Source organism: Triticum aestivum, chromosome 4B (assembly GCF_018294505.1).
Source record: "Triticum aestivum cultivar Chinese Spring chromosome 4B, IWGSC CS RefSeq v2.1, whole genome shotgun sequence".
Classification (NCBI taxonomy): domain Eukaryota; kingdom Viridiplantae; phylum Streptophyta; class Magnoliopsida; order Poales; family Poaceae; genus Triticum; species Triticum aestivum.
The window spans coordinates 586,695,625-586,712,362 of NC_057804.1; positions in this window are offsets into that span (position 1 = coordinate 586,695,625).

Below are 16,738 nucleotides of genomic sequence, written 5' to 3' on the forward strand. Positions count from 1 at the left end.
GATGCCGTTGGAGTTGATGGACTCACTTATCTTCCAAGCCTTCCGCTGTTATCGTTATTAGATGGCCTTAAGCCATATTTATTGTAATAAGCTCTCTTTTGAGACATTCGATGTAATAAGTGTGTGATTGCCACTCTGTTATAAATCCTTCAAGTACTGTGCGTGTCAGCATTACTGATCCAGGGATGACACTGATGCACAGAGATCAGACTGTTTGAGGTCTGGTCACTACAAGATGGTATCAGAGCACACGCTGACTGTAGGACACGACCACTAAGCTAAAGCCCTAGATCACTACTCTCTCTTCTCAGTTCTGACTCCTCATCTTTTCTACTCTCTTTTAGGATGGCGGATGCAAGGAACAAGTTCATGCAACCGGATGAAGATACACCCTTTGGACGACACCTAAAGGAAGTCACCCAGTACCTGAACATCGGAGTACCAAGCTTCACCGGGACCTACAACGCCACTTTACCTGAAGAGGTGTGCTAGATGATTCAGGTTTAAGTTCCAGGAAGGACGTTCATGCCCGTCACTGAGCCCATAGAGTTTTCCTTTGATGCACCAACCTGGAGTCTAGGAAAGAGCATGGCAGCCCACATCACAATGGGACGTATTGGAGAAGTTTATCGCAAGGAGCTTAAGGATACTATCTACCAGATCTGTGGGTGCCGAAATGAACAATGGGAGATGATCAGCACCAGGAAGGATAGATCAATTGCAGCTTTCATCCAGGAGTTAAACCAGCACATTCGACGCCAGGAGGACCAGATGTCCGCAGGCATGATAGACCTGAAGAAGGCCATGACCAAGATCACGGAACTGGAGGAAGAACTCAAGTCTACATGCGATGGATATGAGGAGGAAATAGCAACACTCGTGGAGAAGAGCGATGATCTGAAGAAGAAGCTAAAAGTATTCATGGGATTTCCCACAACTAGAGAGGAAGACGAAGATTGCACTTGTCAAGAGAACTACATCATCATCGATGAGATCGACTCAGACCCAGACGATAGAGATGATGACTATATTGACAAAGCTAGAGCAGATATCATGGAGTCTTCAACGGAGCAGTTTTTCTAGATGACCACCATAACAGTAGTAGTACTTTCCCCATGTATCTAGTATAGTCTGAGCACTTTTGTAATGATGGATAGACCGTTGTATGCCCTTGCTTGATTTGAATGAAGTGTTTTGATTGCTTTTATCTCATGTGCATATGGGTAGTGTTTTCCCTCTAGACCTCATTCTATTCTGTTTTCTCATCTTTTCTAAACCCTCAGATGCCTCCGAGACATGACAACGGATTTGCTTTCCCACCGGAGCTCACTCAGTTGATCCAGTAGCAGAATGCCTTGAAGCAGTTGTTAGTCCAGAATTAGAATCAGGGGAACAACAACAACAACAACCCACCACCACCACCACTTGTTGATCACTTAACCCGTTTTCTTAGGCTGAATCCGCCGGTGTTTTCTAGTAGCACCGAGCCGATTGTTGCAGATGATTGGCTTCGCAAGACAGCCAGGGAGTTGACCACTGCAGGATGCACAGATGTGGAGAAGGTGCGATTTGCCACACATCAGCTTGAAGGACCCGCAGCATCATGGTGGGAGAATTTCACAGCCACATATCCAGTAGACACTGTCACATGGGATCAATTTCAGCAGGATTTCCGTACTGCCCATGTTTCAGCAGGAGCTATGGCCATGAAGAAGTGTGAGTTTTTCAACTTATGTCAAGGAGGACGGACAGTTGGCCAGTATGTGGATGACTTTAGTAAGCTAGCACGTTATGCCCCAGATGATGTTGCTACGGATGCAGCTAAGCAAGAGAAGTTTCTGGAAGGACTGAATGATGAGCTGAGCATGTAGTTGATGGTAGCAAGTTTCAACAACTACTAGGAGTTGGTAGATCGTGCTCTTATGATTGAAGGGAAGCAGCAGCAGATTGAGAACCGCAAGAGGAAGTATGGACAAGGAAAGTACAATTCTAGAGCTCAGCAGAAGCCACGTTTTACCCCGAAGCCGGGAGGACATTTTCAGCATACCCATGGAGGAGGTAGTTCGCATAATCATAATGGCCCCAATAATGGGAAGGGAGGAAGCAAAGGCCAGAACCGTACCAACACATCAACCCCAGCTAAGAAAGATTTGAGCCAAGTCACTTGCTTTAAGTGTCAGAAGACTGGACATTACGCCAATGAATGTCCCGAAGGCCAGAACGGAAATGGCAATGGAAGCTCGGGGAAGAAGCCGAACCCTTTCAATAGGGGACAGGTGAACCACGTTAACGTGGAGGAGGTTGAAGCTCAGCCAGATGCAGTAATAGGTAAGTTTTTGGTTAAGTCATTTACTGCACTCGTTCTTTTTGATACTGGTGCATCGCATTCATATATTCAAGGGGATTTGTGGATAAGTATAAACTGCCAACCCAAGCCCTTAGGTCACCCATGTTAGTAACCTCGCCTGGAGCAGAGTATATGGCTAGCCTATGGTGTGATCAGTTACCATTAAGGATTGGTAACTACGTGTTTCCCTCGGACCTAATAGTATTGGAATCGCAAGGATTGGATGTGATATTAGGCATGGATTGGTTATCGAAGTATGGAGGGAACATTGAATGCGCCAGTAAGACGATTTTTCTTACAACGCCAGAAGGAAGAAGGATCAAGTATGTATCCCGGCATGAGCCGAGGAGGACACAAGTAAATTCATTAACAGGAGTTGTGCAGGAAGAAGTATCAGTGGTGAAGGATTTTCCTGACGTATTTCCAGAGTTGCCAGGCATGCTACCGGATAGAGATATTGAGTTTTTGATTGAGCTTTTGCCAGGCACAGGGCCAATCTCTAAGAGACCATACAGAATGCCCGCAAAAGATCTGGAAGAGATTAAGAAGCAGATTAAGGAGTTACTAGATAAAGGATATATTCACCCAAGTTCTTAGCCTTGGGGATCACCAGTACTTCTAGTGGAGAAGAAGGACGGATCATTAAGGATGGTTGTTGCTTATCGAGGATTGAATGCAGTAACAATCAAGAACAAGTACCCACTGCCGATGATCAATGATCTGTTTGACCGATTGCAAGGAGCTAAGGTATTTTCAAAGATCGATTTGCGATCAGGATACCATCAGTTGAAGATTCGAGAGCAGGATATACCTAAGACGGCTTTTACCACCAGGTATGGGCTGTACGAGTACACCGTTATGTAATTTGGTCTGACTAACGCACCTGCCTATTTCATGAACATGATGAACAAGGTGTTTATGGAGTTTTTGGATAAGTTCGTCGTGGTGTTCATTGATGATATTTTGGTCTACTCGATGAACGAAGAAGAGCATAAGCAACATTTGCGTTTGGTACTTAAGAAGCTCAGAGAACATCAGTTATACGCCAAGTTCAGCAAATGTGAATTTTGGTTGAAGGAAGTTGGATTTCTCGGACATGTTATATCCGGAGAAGGAATAGCAGTAGACCCCACCAAAGTTGTCACCGTGACAAACTGGGAAGCACCAACAGTAGTTGGAGAAATCCGGAGTTTCCTTGGACTCGCAGGATATTACCGGAGATTTATTGAGAATGTCTCAAAGATTGCAAAACCTATGACGGAATTGTTAAAGAAGGATGCCAAGTTTATTTGGACTGAGGAGTGTGAGAGCAGTTTCCAGGAGTTGAAGGAACGTTTGGTTATCTCGCCAGTGTTGATTTTGCCATATCAGAGTAAGGATTACGAGGTGTATTGCGACGCTTCACGTCGAGGACTTGGAGCAGTGCTTATGCAGGAGGGAAGAGTTGTTTCGTATGCTTCACGACAACTGAAACCTCATGAGTTAAATTATGCCACACATGATTTGGAGTTAGCAGCCGTAGTGCATGCATTGAAGGCTTGGAGAAATTTTCTCATCGGAAACCATTGTGAAGTGTACACGGATCACAAGAGTTTGAAGTACATTTTCACGCAGAAGGAGTTGAATCTCAGGCAAAGGAAATGGTTCGAACTCATCAAAGATTATGATATGAGATTGCATTACCACCCAGGAAAGGCTAACGTAGCAGCCGACGCGTTGAGCCGTAAGAGCCATGTCAATACACTCATGACCGGAGAGTTACTGAAGGAGTTAGCCGAGGACCTTCGTGAGCTATGTTTGGAGAGAGTTCTGAGAGGCTATGTAGCAGCATTGGAGATTCACTCTACTTTGATGGATAAGATCAAAGAAGCTCGGAAAACTCACAAGGAAATTGCTGATATAAAGGAGAAGATGAGCAAAGGAAAAGCTAAAGAATTTCGTGAGGATGAGCATGATACCTTATGGTTTGAAGACCGTGTTTATGTGCCTAATGACCCGGAGATCAGAAAGGTGATTTTGCAAGATGCCCATGACTCACCATATTCGATTCACCCAGGAAATACCAAGAAGTATTTGGATTTAAAGGATACTTTCTGGTGGACCGGAATGAAGAAGGATATTGCGGAATATGTAGCAGTTTGTGATGTATGTCAGAGAGTAAAGGAAGAGCATCAGAAGCCAGCAGGATTGTTACAACCATTGCCAATACCCGAATGGAAGTGGGATAAACTAGGCATGGATTTCATTACGGGATTGCCCAGGACTCGTTCAGGCTATGACTCGATTTGGGTTATAGTCAATCGTTTGACGAAAGTAGCACATTTCATCCCAGTGAAGACCACTTACACCAGTGCTAAGTTGGCTAAGATATACATGACCAGGATCGTATGTCTACATGGAGTTCCGAGGATCATTGTATCAGATAGAGGAACCCAATTTACCTCAAAGTTCTGGAATCAGTTGCACGAAACCTTGGGTACCAGGCTAGAGTTCAGCACAACTTTTCACCCGCAGACAGATGGACAGACAGAAAGAGTCAATCAGATTTTGGAGGATATCCTGAGAGCTTGTGCGTTAGATTATGGATCAAGTTGGGATGAAAACTTGCCATATGCAGAATTTTCTTACAACAACAGTTATCAATCCAGTTTGAAGATGGCCCCTTTCGAAGCCTTGTACGGAAGGAGGTGGAGGACCCCGTTGGCATGGGATGAAGTTGGAGACCACCAGTTGTTTGGACCAGATTTGATCAAGGAGTCTGAACAGAAGGTGAAATTGATTCGCGATAGGCTGAAAGTAGCCCAGTCCAGGCAGAAGAGCTATGCAGATTCAAAACGCAAGGAGACAGTTTACGAAGTCGGAGACAGTGTTTATCTTCAAGTATCTCCACTTTGAGGAGTTAAGTGTTTTGGTGTTAAGGGTAAATTAGCGCCACGTTTTGTGGGGCCATACAAAGTATGGGAACGTATGGGAGAAGTTGCCTACAAATTGGAGTTACCCGAAGGATTGTCAGGAGTTCATGATGTGTTCCACGTGTCCCAGTTGAAGAAATGCCACGCAGAGATGGCTGATATACCGCTGAGAGATACAGTGCCATTAGAGGCAATTCAGTTGGACAATGATCTGACCTATGAGGAGAAACCAGTTAAGATTCTTGAGTATGCCAGCCGAGTCACCCGCAGCAAGGTTATCAAATTTTGCAAAGTTCAGTGAAACCACCACACCAAAAATGAAGCCACCTGGGAGCGAGAGGAAGATCTGCTGAAGGACCACCCTCACTTATTTTCTAGCCAACCCGAATCTCGAGGGAGAGATTCATCTTAAGGGGGGGTAGGTTTGTAACATCCCAAATTTTCAATTTGGAATGTTATACACTAGATCATCAATGCATATCAAATTTTTTGTTTGTTTTTGGTTTGATCCTAGAAATTCTACGCAACTCAAGGACCCTCGGAGAGAGTTGGGGATTTTGTTATTTTCATATTTGAGTTTTCTCGAATTTTGAAAATAGGATCATTTGATTTTATTTATTTTATCTTCAATTATTTCGATTATAAAAAAATGAGGGAGGGAATAAAATGACTTTCCCAAAATAAAGAAGTATTGAGGATTTAATAAAAAAATCAAATAAGGTTTATTTTGGTGTTTTTGCTATTTTATTCGAATTTAGAAAAAATTGCATGTTTTTCAAAACTGCATTTTAGGGCCAAAAAATGTTCATCTTGTTCTAAATATTTTATGTGGACAACGAAAATTTATTTTGGTATTTTGAGGTTTTTATTTATTTTTCTAGATTTTTTTCTGTTCGGCGAAATTGTTTTAAAAAAATATTCGCGCGCGCCCGACTGGGCCGAAGCCCAGCCGAGCCAGGCCGGCCCGCCGCCGCCGCCTTCCCCGCACGCCGCCGCCGCAGAGCCCGAGCCGGACTCTGCCTCCCGCCGCCGCTGCTTGCCCCTCCCCCAAGCCGCCGCATGCCCCCCTCCCTCTTTAAATACCCAGCCCGGGGCCCCCTTGGGAGCCCCAAGCCGCAGCCGCTGCCGCCGCACCACACCGCCGCCGGAGACGCCAGCCCCGCTGCCCTGTGCCACCGCTGCCGACGCCGCCGCCGCCGCTGAGCCGCCCCACCCCGTCACCGGAGCCCCGGCGCCCCTCGCCACCCGCTGGAGCCACCCGCCCCGCCGGAGGTACCTCCCGAGCCGCCGCTGCCGGACCGGTTTTTTTAAGAAAAACCCTAGATTCGTTTTTTGATAGGGTTTCTTTTATTTACCGAGCGTTCGCCCGTTCGATCGTGCTAACGAACATTTTCGCTGATTAGTTTCAGTTAACGAACGTCCGTTTGTTAATCAGTTTGTCAGTTTTTCTTTTTATCAGATTATTCCGCGATTATTTCTGATGGCGATTTCTGATCCGATTTTCGTTTTAGTTTAACTTTTCGCTCGTTTATCGGAATCAGGCGATTCAAGCGCCTATAGTTTCGTCTCAAAACCCTTTTTATGTTTAAACAACTCAAACAAGTTTTTGCTTCTGTAAAATTTAACTTAGCTCCATATTAGTAAACAAAGCTCGTTTCTTCCGTAGTTTGACTTTCGTTGCTTTGTTCGATTTGATTCTTTTTGCAAACCGGAGTTCTTAAGTTGAACTTTCTGGTTAGATCTCTTATTTGAGTTTTACCTGTACGTTAGATGAGTACTTATTGTATGCTTGTTTGTTTTTTGTTTGCGATAGAGTACCGGATTGTGCCGCTTGCTACTTCGAATCCCTAGGTTTCACGGATCATCAGCAAGGCAAGTAACACTTTGATCATACCTCTTTACTACGCAGTTTTATTGCATTAGATCAATCATCAAACATTGCATGATTAGGATCTGATTAATATGTGGGTTTTGGGAAGTAGTTGAGGTAGTACCTATTACCTAGTCTTACATTCAAACCTTTGGGAGTTACTTCTACGTTTGCTTATATTGCCATGCTATGCTAGTAGACGTGGATTGGGTGAGTGTATCCGTGACAGATGTGAGATTGTTAATTAATGGTTTATCTAAGGTGGCAACTTTAATACACATCTGGGTGGATTGAGGCACCTGGATATTCCAGGATTGCCTGTTTTTTTATGGACCGCCACCCAGGCTCAAAGGGATCATAAGTTTCTTCATGCTAAAAACTTCCGTGTGCAGCCACATGCTATTATGGGCTCTAGCATAGTTGAATAAGTCGTCCGAACTCTTACAATGGTAGAGTAGCAGATGTAGGGGATGTAGGTTGGTACGGTCTACCCAATCGTAAGGTGCTAGCGCTTCTGAAAGACAATGTCTCGGTCATCCATTTCTCAAATACCATGTTGTGCGAGAAAACAAACGGAGGAGACCGAGTCTTGTGGGGAAAAGTGTGCAAACCTCTGCAGAGTGTACAAACTAATCATGATTAGCCGTGTCCCCGGTTATGGACGTTTTGAGTATCTAGTACTTGGATTATCATGTGAATTTCACCATGTTACTTTAATTAATGATGTTCGGTTTTTAATGATGATATTTAATTGGCATTGAGAATGCTGTCAACCATTCTCAATGTTTAACAACTACCATGATAGTTAAATAAAAGTTATTCCTTTGCAGTAGGGAAAATTGGCTTTATGCAAAACTGTAACCATAGAGCTTTCCACCAGCCATATTATGCATGTAGTATAGCTATGTCATTTCATTACTCTCTATGTGTTACATTGCCAGCATATTCCATGTGCTGACCCGTTTTCGGGCTGCAACGTTCATGTTGCAGACTTTTCAGACGACGAGTAAGATGCCTTAGGAACATGGTCCTATAATCAGTGATGTCGTTGGAGTTGATGGACTCACTTATCTTCCAAGCCTTCCGCTGTTATCGTTATTAGATGGCCTTAAGCCATATTTATTGTATTAAGCTCTCTTTTGAGACATTCGATGTAATAAGTGTGTGATTGCCACTCTGTTATAAATCCTTCAAGTACTGTGCGTGTCAGCATTACTGATCCAGGGATGACACTGATGCACAGAGATCACACTGTTTGAGGTCTGGTCGCTACAATAAGAAAAAAAAATCCTGATCACTACGAATTCAAATAGAAACTTGGAAAAGTTCAAAAAAAATCACATAGAAAGTCCGAACTCCAAAACCTGGCAAGTTCACGGTAAAAATAGAAATAGGCAGAAAAAGTACACCCCCATTGATTCATTCAAAATAGAAAAGTTGGGAAGCTCACGGGCATACCTCTAAAAAGAGTTCAATATAGAATTTCAAATAAATAAAAATGAGTAGTTCTATGTTAAAAATACAATATGTGAGTTTAGTATAGTAGTCCATTAGTTTAGTAGTTGGTACTACACTTTATTTTTCAGTGTACCTATAATGTCCAGTTTTTCTTTCAGTTCAATTCCTAGATTTCATTCAGTTCAATTCTTATGTAGGTACTTGGTGGTGGCATTTCTTCACTTTCCTTGTTATGCTCTCTTCGCCCATGTTCCGAGAATCAAGAAAACAAATACTAGTGCTTTGCATGAAAATGTATGAGCAAAAAACCCACAAAGGCCTTTGTGTAGAAACATCACCTCCACACCCCCTCCATTCGTGCGCAGTACATGCTTCTCCGGTTGCCGCGCCACCTGGATCCAACAAGGCTGCGTCACACCGGTCCCAGATCCGCCTGCTTCCAATGAGGCTGTGTCACCTGCCGGCGCACCTCTGCCTCGTTGTGGGCAGTGGATGCTCCTCCACAGGTCAACCTCCTGGTAGCGGGTAGTTCGATGCTCCCTGTCGCGCTACGATCGGCGCTCCCTCGAGCTCCACAAGAACTTATTTCCGTCTGCGTCTGCACCTCTAAAAAGGTACTATGAGGGGAGGGGAGGGGAGGGGAGGGGAGGAGGGAGGAGGAGGTCGCCGGAGAGGAGGGAGAAGAAACCATGAGGGGAGGGGAGGGGAGGGGAGGGGAGGGGAGGGGAGGAGGGAGGAGGGAGGAGGGAGGAGGAGGTCGCCGGAGAGGAGGAGGAGGTCACCGGAGAGGAGAAGTATGGTGGAGGAGAGAAGGGAAGATGAAATGAAGAGAGGAGGAGAGGACCAGCCATATATACGGCATACTAATGGCGCACCGCGGGCAGGTGCGCCATTAGTAATTTTTTTATTTTTTTTATTTATTTTGAATTTTGAAGGCGGGAAGATACTAATGGCGCACCACGGGCAGTTGCGCCATTAGTAAATTTTTTTATTTTTTTTATTTATTTTGAATTTTGAAGGCGGGAAGATACTAATGGCGCACCATGGTCAGGTGCGCCATTAGTAATTTTTTTTATTTTTTTGACTTATTTTGAATTTTGAAGGAGGGAAGATACTAATGGCGCACCATGGGCAGGTGCGCCATTAGTAAGTTTGAATTTTTTTGATTTTTTTGCCTCTCTAGATCTTAAAAGCCCCGTATCTTCTTTTCTGTTAGGTTTTTGAGGATTTTGGAAATGTTTAACGGGGTAACTTTTCGAGTAGATGATTTTTCATATAAAAAACTTTTTCATCCGAGTTAGTATGCAAAAGTTATGCCCATTTTTACAAATTCTCGCGAGATTTTGCAAATGAAGTCAAAATTCATATTTGCAAATTTTCCCAACAACTAGGCCACATATCACATGGGAAACTTATTTTCTTTTATTTTTTTGACATTTTTATCATTTTGTTTTATTTTTTTTAAAACTGAAAAGGCGATCCATGGGGGGGGGGTGCATTCGGTGGAAGTGGTGGCCAAGGTTACTAATGGCGCACCGTGGCACGGTGCGCCATTACTAGTTTAACTAGTAATGGCGCACCACATCCACGGTGCGCCATTAGTATGTTTGGACAGGCGCACTAGTTCAAAAAAAAATTTGTTACTAATGGCGCACCGTAGGCAGGGTGCGCCATTAGTAGTTTCAACACTAATGGCGCATCAGAAGGTGGTGCGCCATTAGTATATACTAATGGCGCACCACATGTCTGGTGCGCCATTAGTGTCATTTCCATCTATAGCCCTTTTCCTAGTAGTGTGGTATTGTCTAGTAAGTACATTTTCTATAGTTGGTTTCTGTATTAAACTCATTATTAGTTTGGTTTGTATTATTTTGTCAGTTCATGAAAAACACAAAATAGTTGGGTGCGTGTGCAAAAATATCATCAGTACATGTTCCAAAATTATGTAAGTTTAGATATATCACCTAAAAAGAGTTCAAAGAATTCCTGCAGTATTTTATCAATACATGTCCATTAGCAAAAATTCATATTAAAAATGTTTTCGTACTTCCATTTTACAAAAAACAGATGGCATTTGCCGCTCCAATTGTGGAGAAAATACAGTCAAATAAATAAAGTGTCCTCTCAAAAGTTCATATATACTTGCAGAAAACATGATGCTCTTTAGGTGTTTGTTGTTAATGCAGAAAACGGTTTTCAATACCGAAGAATAACCCTAGCGAGAAGTTCATGTTTAGAATGTTGGCAGGTTAATACAGAGAAACTTATGTAGTGACCCGACCCGAATGGATCAAGTCTCTGTGCTTAACTGTCATCCTGGATCGGTATGCTGACACACACAATACTCGAGGATTTATAACAGAGGTAAATCACATGTATAAAGTAACGTAAATATTATTACCTCAATCCATATAGCGGAAATAACAAGGTTGTTGATTCCCATCAACACCAACAGCAAAGTTGAGTGTAGAAATCGTAACCCTAATGTATCACTTACTCGTCATAAGATCCTGCAACATGAGACGTTGCAGCCACAAAGGTTCAGTACATTGAATGTACTGGCAAATTCACACCATAGAGCAATGATGAATAAAGGCTATCACTACATGCATATATGGCTGGTGGAGGCTCTATGGTTATAATGTTTTTACGAAAAGCCAATTTTTCCCTATTGCAAAGGAATAAATTTTATTTAACTATCATGGTGGTTGTTAAACATTGAGAATGGTTGACAGCATTCTCAATCCCAATTAAGCATCATCATTAAAACCCAACAATATTAATTAAAGTAACATGATGAGATTCACATGATAATCCAAATACTAGATAATCAAAACGTCCATAACCGTGGACACGGCTAACCATGATTAGTTTATACACTCTGTAGAGGTTTGCGCAATTTTCCTCGCAAGACTCGATCTCCTCCGCTTGATTTCTCGCACTACATGGTGTTTGAGAAACGGATGACCAAGACACAGTCTTTCAGAAGCATTTACTCTCTACTCCGGGTAGACCATACCAACCTACATCCCTTACATCTGCTAGTCTACCTCTTCAAGAGCTCATGCAACTTAATCAATTATGCTAGAGCCATAGTAGCTTGCAGCTGCACACGGAAGTTTCTAGCATGAATAATCTCATGATCACTTTGAGCCTGGTTGGCGGTCTATAGGAGAATCACACGGTACCCCGGGATTTCAAAAAATACAGGTAGCACTGGGTTCCCCAAGTGCCTCAATCCACCCAGATGTGTATGAAAGTTGCCACCTTAAGTAAACCATTAATTAATCAATCTCACATCTGTCATGGATACACTCATCCCAATCCACGTCTACTAGCATAGCATGGCAATATGAGGAAACATAGAAGTAACTCCCAAAGGTTTGATAATAAACAGGTAATAGGTTCTACCTCATCTACTATCCAAAACCCACATGTTAATCAGATCCTAATCATGCAATTATTTGAGGATTGATCTAATGCAATAAAAACTGGGTAGTAAAGAGGTATGATCAAAGTGTGAACTTGCCTGTACTGTTGATGGAGATGATTCACTGTCATAACTCCTGATAGTTCTATTCGTCACACTCGGGTCAATCTATCGTAAGAAAACAATAGTAACCACACATAAGCAATCACTCAAAAACATCGGAAAGAACAAAGAAAACAAATCGGAAAACCTCAAGACCAAGCAAATAAACCTTGCAACATAAAACAATTTCTAATAGTGCCAAAATTATATGAATTTGGCCTTATCAGAAAGTTTAGGTCAAGAGCTTCGATTTGCAAAAAGAATCACTCAAATTGGAGTTACGGAACTCAAGTTACAGACGAAACAAGATCGGTAACAAATCTGAACTAAACTCAATTTTTAAATTGTCAAAAACATGTTTAAGTTGTTTATTCTAGATAGAGGGGATCATAATGAAGAAGTGGGCATTGGTTTCATTGGATTTGGACTAACGAGTAAAAAGTAGTGAACGTTTGAAACAGAGGGACTAATCTGTAAGAAAGATATTCACAAATATGCCCCTGGCCGAAAACTAAAAATAAAAGAAAAAATCCTATCGAACGAACGTTCGCTACATAAGTAAACCGGTTCGTTACAAAACCCTAACTAATGAATGCTTGCAAAATAAACTAAACTAAATAATAAACCGGGTTTTTTAGAAAAACCGAAGTAAACCTAAACCCTAAAAAAATATAACCGGGCCGGGCGGTTTACCGGTTCAGTCGAAATAAACCGGCGGCGGCAAATCTGATCGAGCTCCGGTGAGGGCGGCGCGGCTCCAGTGAGCGGGGCGAAGCGAGACGGCGGTTCCAACGCGGAATGGCGATGGCGCGAGGTGGTGCGGTGGCGAGGGCGGCGCTACGCGGCGGCAGCACGGTGCGACGAAGTGCGATGGAGGCGGCGAGATGCTAGCGCCGGCGGCAGCAAGATCTGCGGCGGCAACGTGACTACGAGAAACGGCGGCGGCAGCGAAAACGGGACCCAGGGGTCCCAGGGTGGCCTTTTAAAGGGGCAGGGGAGGGCGGTGGCCTGGGGAAGGGGGCGGCCAGTGGCGGGGCGGCGCCGGACTCCGGGAGGAGTCCTGGTCGGGGACGACGGGCGAGGCGGCGCGGAGCTGGGCCTTGGCCTGGCTTCGCCTAGGCCGGCCCAGTCGGCGAGAAGCAAGTTTTTAAAAAAACATGCAAAGAAATAAAACAAAACAGATAAATACAAAATGTAATATAGGCATATTATATATCAAAATTTTCAAAAAAACATTTCTACGACATGAACATTATTCTAACGTCAAATAAAATCCACAGAAAAATTAAATAAAACAAAGTGTGCTACTGCTCTAATAAAATCCAATAAAAATATTTTAAAAAATAACAAAATTATTTCAAATTTATTTCTCTCCATTTTTCTAATGTAGGGAATCATGTTACCCTAATTTCTGTAATTTTATTTTTGGAGAAAAATAATTTGAATAAAACCCAAATAACTCCAATTTGAAAATAGTTTCCAAAATGACTTTAAATTTGATCCTTTTAAACTCCCAACTCATATTTCATATATTTTGAAGAAGTCGTTTTATCTTCTCTCATGAAAATCATTGAGTTGCTTAATGTTTCAGAATTTGAAAATATTTCCAAATGAAATTCAAATATTTTCAAATACCCTTTTCATTTAATTAAATGGAAGAAGTCATGCCATCTTCTCTCTAGGGTTTTGTATTTGAAAAGAATTTGAATTCACGGAGATCATAAAAGAAAATGAAAGATTTGGGAAAGTCCTTTTATTCCCTCTCATTTAACTTTCAAAGTTTTCAAATTCACTCACTTTTAGTCAATCAATCAAAACTATCTATTTAAATATAACATTCCAAAATTTAGAATTTTCTGATGTTACAAACCTACCACCCATAAAATGAATCTCGTCCTCGTGATTCGGAGAGGCTAGCAAGAAATAGGTTATGGTCGGGGTCTTCTTAAAATCCATCCATCATCACAGGGGGTATGGGGTGCTACCACCCTTGGAAACATGGTTATGGTCCCATCAATACTCATATACTCCATCCTTATTCTTGACAGGGCCAATCTTCCCAGATCTTTAGTATAATTCCTTCTCTGGGCTCTTCCGGTGGTGGCATAACTTTTTCCTCAATACTCATGTCCTTTCATTCGGGTACGGTTCTTCCGAGACTGGGTCTTCTTAGCTGACGGGTCTGGCGCCAATACTAAAAAACTATCGATATCTCATGGTGGTCATCAATTTATGGTTTATCCTGCAGAAAACGGTCTGGTTTGAACCTCACCGTATGTCCTACGATTGGCAGCAGCTGCCTTGTACAAGGGGAAAATTGCTATACCACTCTAAGGTTCAAACAAGGCTTTGATCGTCGTCTCTCTACTATAGGTAAGTCACTCAGATTTACCATCCCACATAGCAAAGCGAATAATAAGAGTAAGTCGGTATGGTGATCAATCCATCCCGCACCCAAATCATTACCTTGTATATGGTTTAGCGAATCTCGCATTCTAACACTCGGTCATCCTCACAAGCATTGCAGAATTTCTCTTGTCAATGAACCAAGTTCGTATAAATCTGTTGATTCTGCAAGCCAAACAAACAACGACTGTTTCTTCACAACTCTCAGGTTTTGCGTTGCTCCTATAAAATCGTCTGTCGATAAAATCGTAACTTCTTCCAGGGTTTTCCTTCAGCAAGGGTGTGCTTGCTTTTTGGCAGGTCCTGGGCCTATGGGTTATGGCCCATCTCATCACTTGTAAACCTTGAACTCATCCTTGGGGCAACTGACCATTACTCCAACATCCAACTAGCATTTTTAAATCCATCCAATGGTACTATCTTCCTTCCTTCCTATTGGCACCAAACTAAGACGTGATTACTCAGACTCATCATGGAATTTCCATTGATCCATATTTCCAACATCATACCTCCTTTATATCCAATAGTAATACATTTCTTCATCCTCGTGGGATATCCCACATACCGAGATAAAAACTTATACTTATGAAGTCCATACTCCACTTCGTGGAACATCATTATCCTTTCCAGGGTCAAGCGTCCTTACAGGGGAATATTGGCCATCTCTGCATGGCACTTCTTCAACTGGGAAACTTGATCATGAACTCCTGACAGTCCTTCGGGTGACTCCAACTTGTTGGCCACTTCTCCCATACGCTCCAAAACTCGGTATGGTCCTACAAATCTCGGGGCTAACTTTCCCTTAACTCCAAATAGTTTAACTCCTCGCAGAGGGGACACACGAAGACATGCTCTGTCTCCAATTTTCATAGACTACCTCCTTGCGTTTTTGAGTCTGCATAACTCTTCTGCCAGGACTGAGCTACCTTCAGTCTATCCCGAATCAACTTAACATTCTCTTTTGACTCCTTGATCACATTTGGTCCAAACAACTGACGGACTCCAACTTCATCCCACATCAACAGTGTCTGGCTCCTTCTCCCATACAAAGCTTCAAAAGGGGTCATCTTCAAACTGGCTTGGTAACTTTTCGAGTAGATGATTTTTCATATAAAAAACTTTTTCATCCGAGTTAGTATGCAAAAGTTATGCCCATTTTTACAAATTCTCGCGAGATTTTGCAAATGAAGGTAAATTCATATTTGCAAATTTTCCCAACAACTAGGCCACATATCACATGGGAAACTTATTTTCTTTTATTTTTTTGACATTTTTATCATTTTGTTTTATTTTTTTTAAAACTGAAAAGGCGATCCACGGGGGGGGGGGGGGTGCATTCGGTGGAAGTGGTGGCCAAGGTTACTAATGGCGCACCATGGCACGGTGCGCCATTACTAGTTTAACTAGTAATGGCGCACCACATCCACGGTGCGCCATTAGTATGTTTGGACAGGCGCACTAGTTCAAAAAAAAAATTTGTTACTAATGGCGCACCGTAGGCAGGGTGCGCCATTAGTAGTTTCAACACTAATGGCGCATCAGAAGGTGGTGCGCCATTAGTATATACTAAAGGCGCACCACATGTCTGGTGCGCCATTAGTGTCATTTCCATCTATAGCCCTTTTCCTAGTAGTGTGGTATTGTCCAGTAAGTACATTTTCTATAGTTGGTTTCTTTATTAAACTCATTATTAGTTTGGTTTGTATTATTTTGTTAGTTCATGAAAAACACAAAATAGTTGGGTGCGTGCGCAAAAATATCATCAGTACATGTTCCAAAATTATGTAAGTTTAGATATATCACCTAAAAAGAGTTCAAAGAATTGCTGCAGTATTTTATCAATACATGTCCATTAGCAAAAATTCATATTAAAAATGTTTTCGTACTTCCATTTTACAAAAAAACAGATGGCATTTGCCGCTCCAATTGTGGAGAAAATACAGTCAAATAAATAAAGTGTCCTCTCAAAAGTTCATATATACTTGCAGAAAACATGATGCTCTTTAGGTGTTTGTTGTTAATGCAGAAAACGGTTTTCAATACCGAAGAATAACCCTAGCGAGAAGTTCATGTTTAGAATGTTGGTAGGTTAATACAGAGAAACTTATGTAGTGATCCGACCCGAATGGATCAAGTCTCTGTGCTTAAGTGTCATCCTGGATCGGTATGCTGACACACACAATACTCGAGGATTTATAACAGAGGTAAATCAC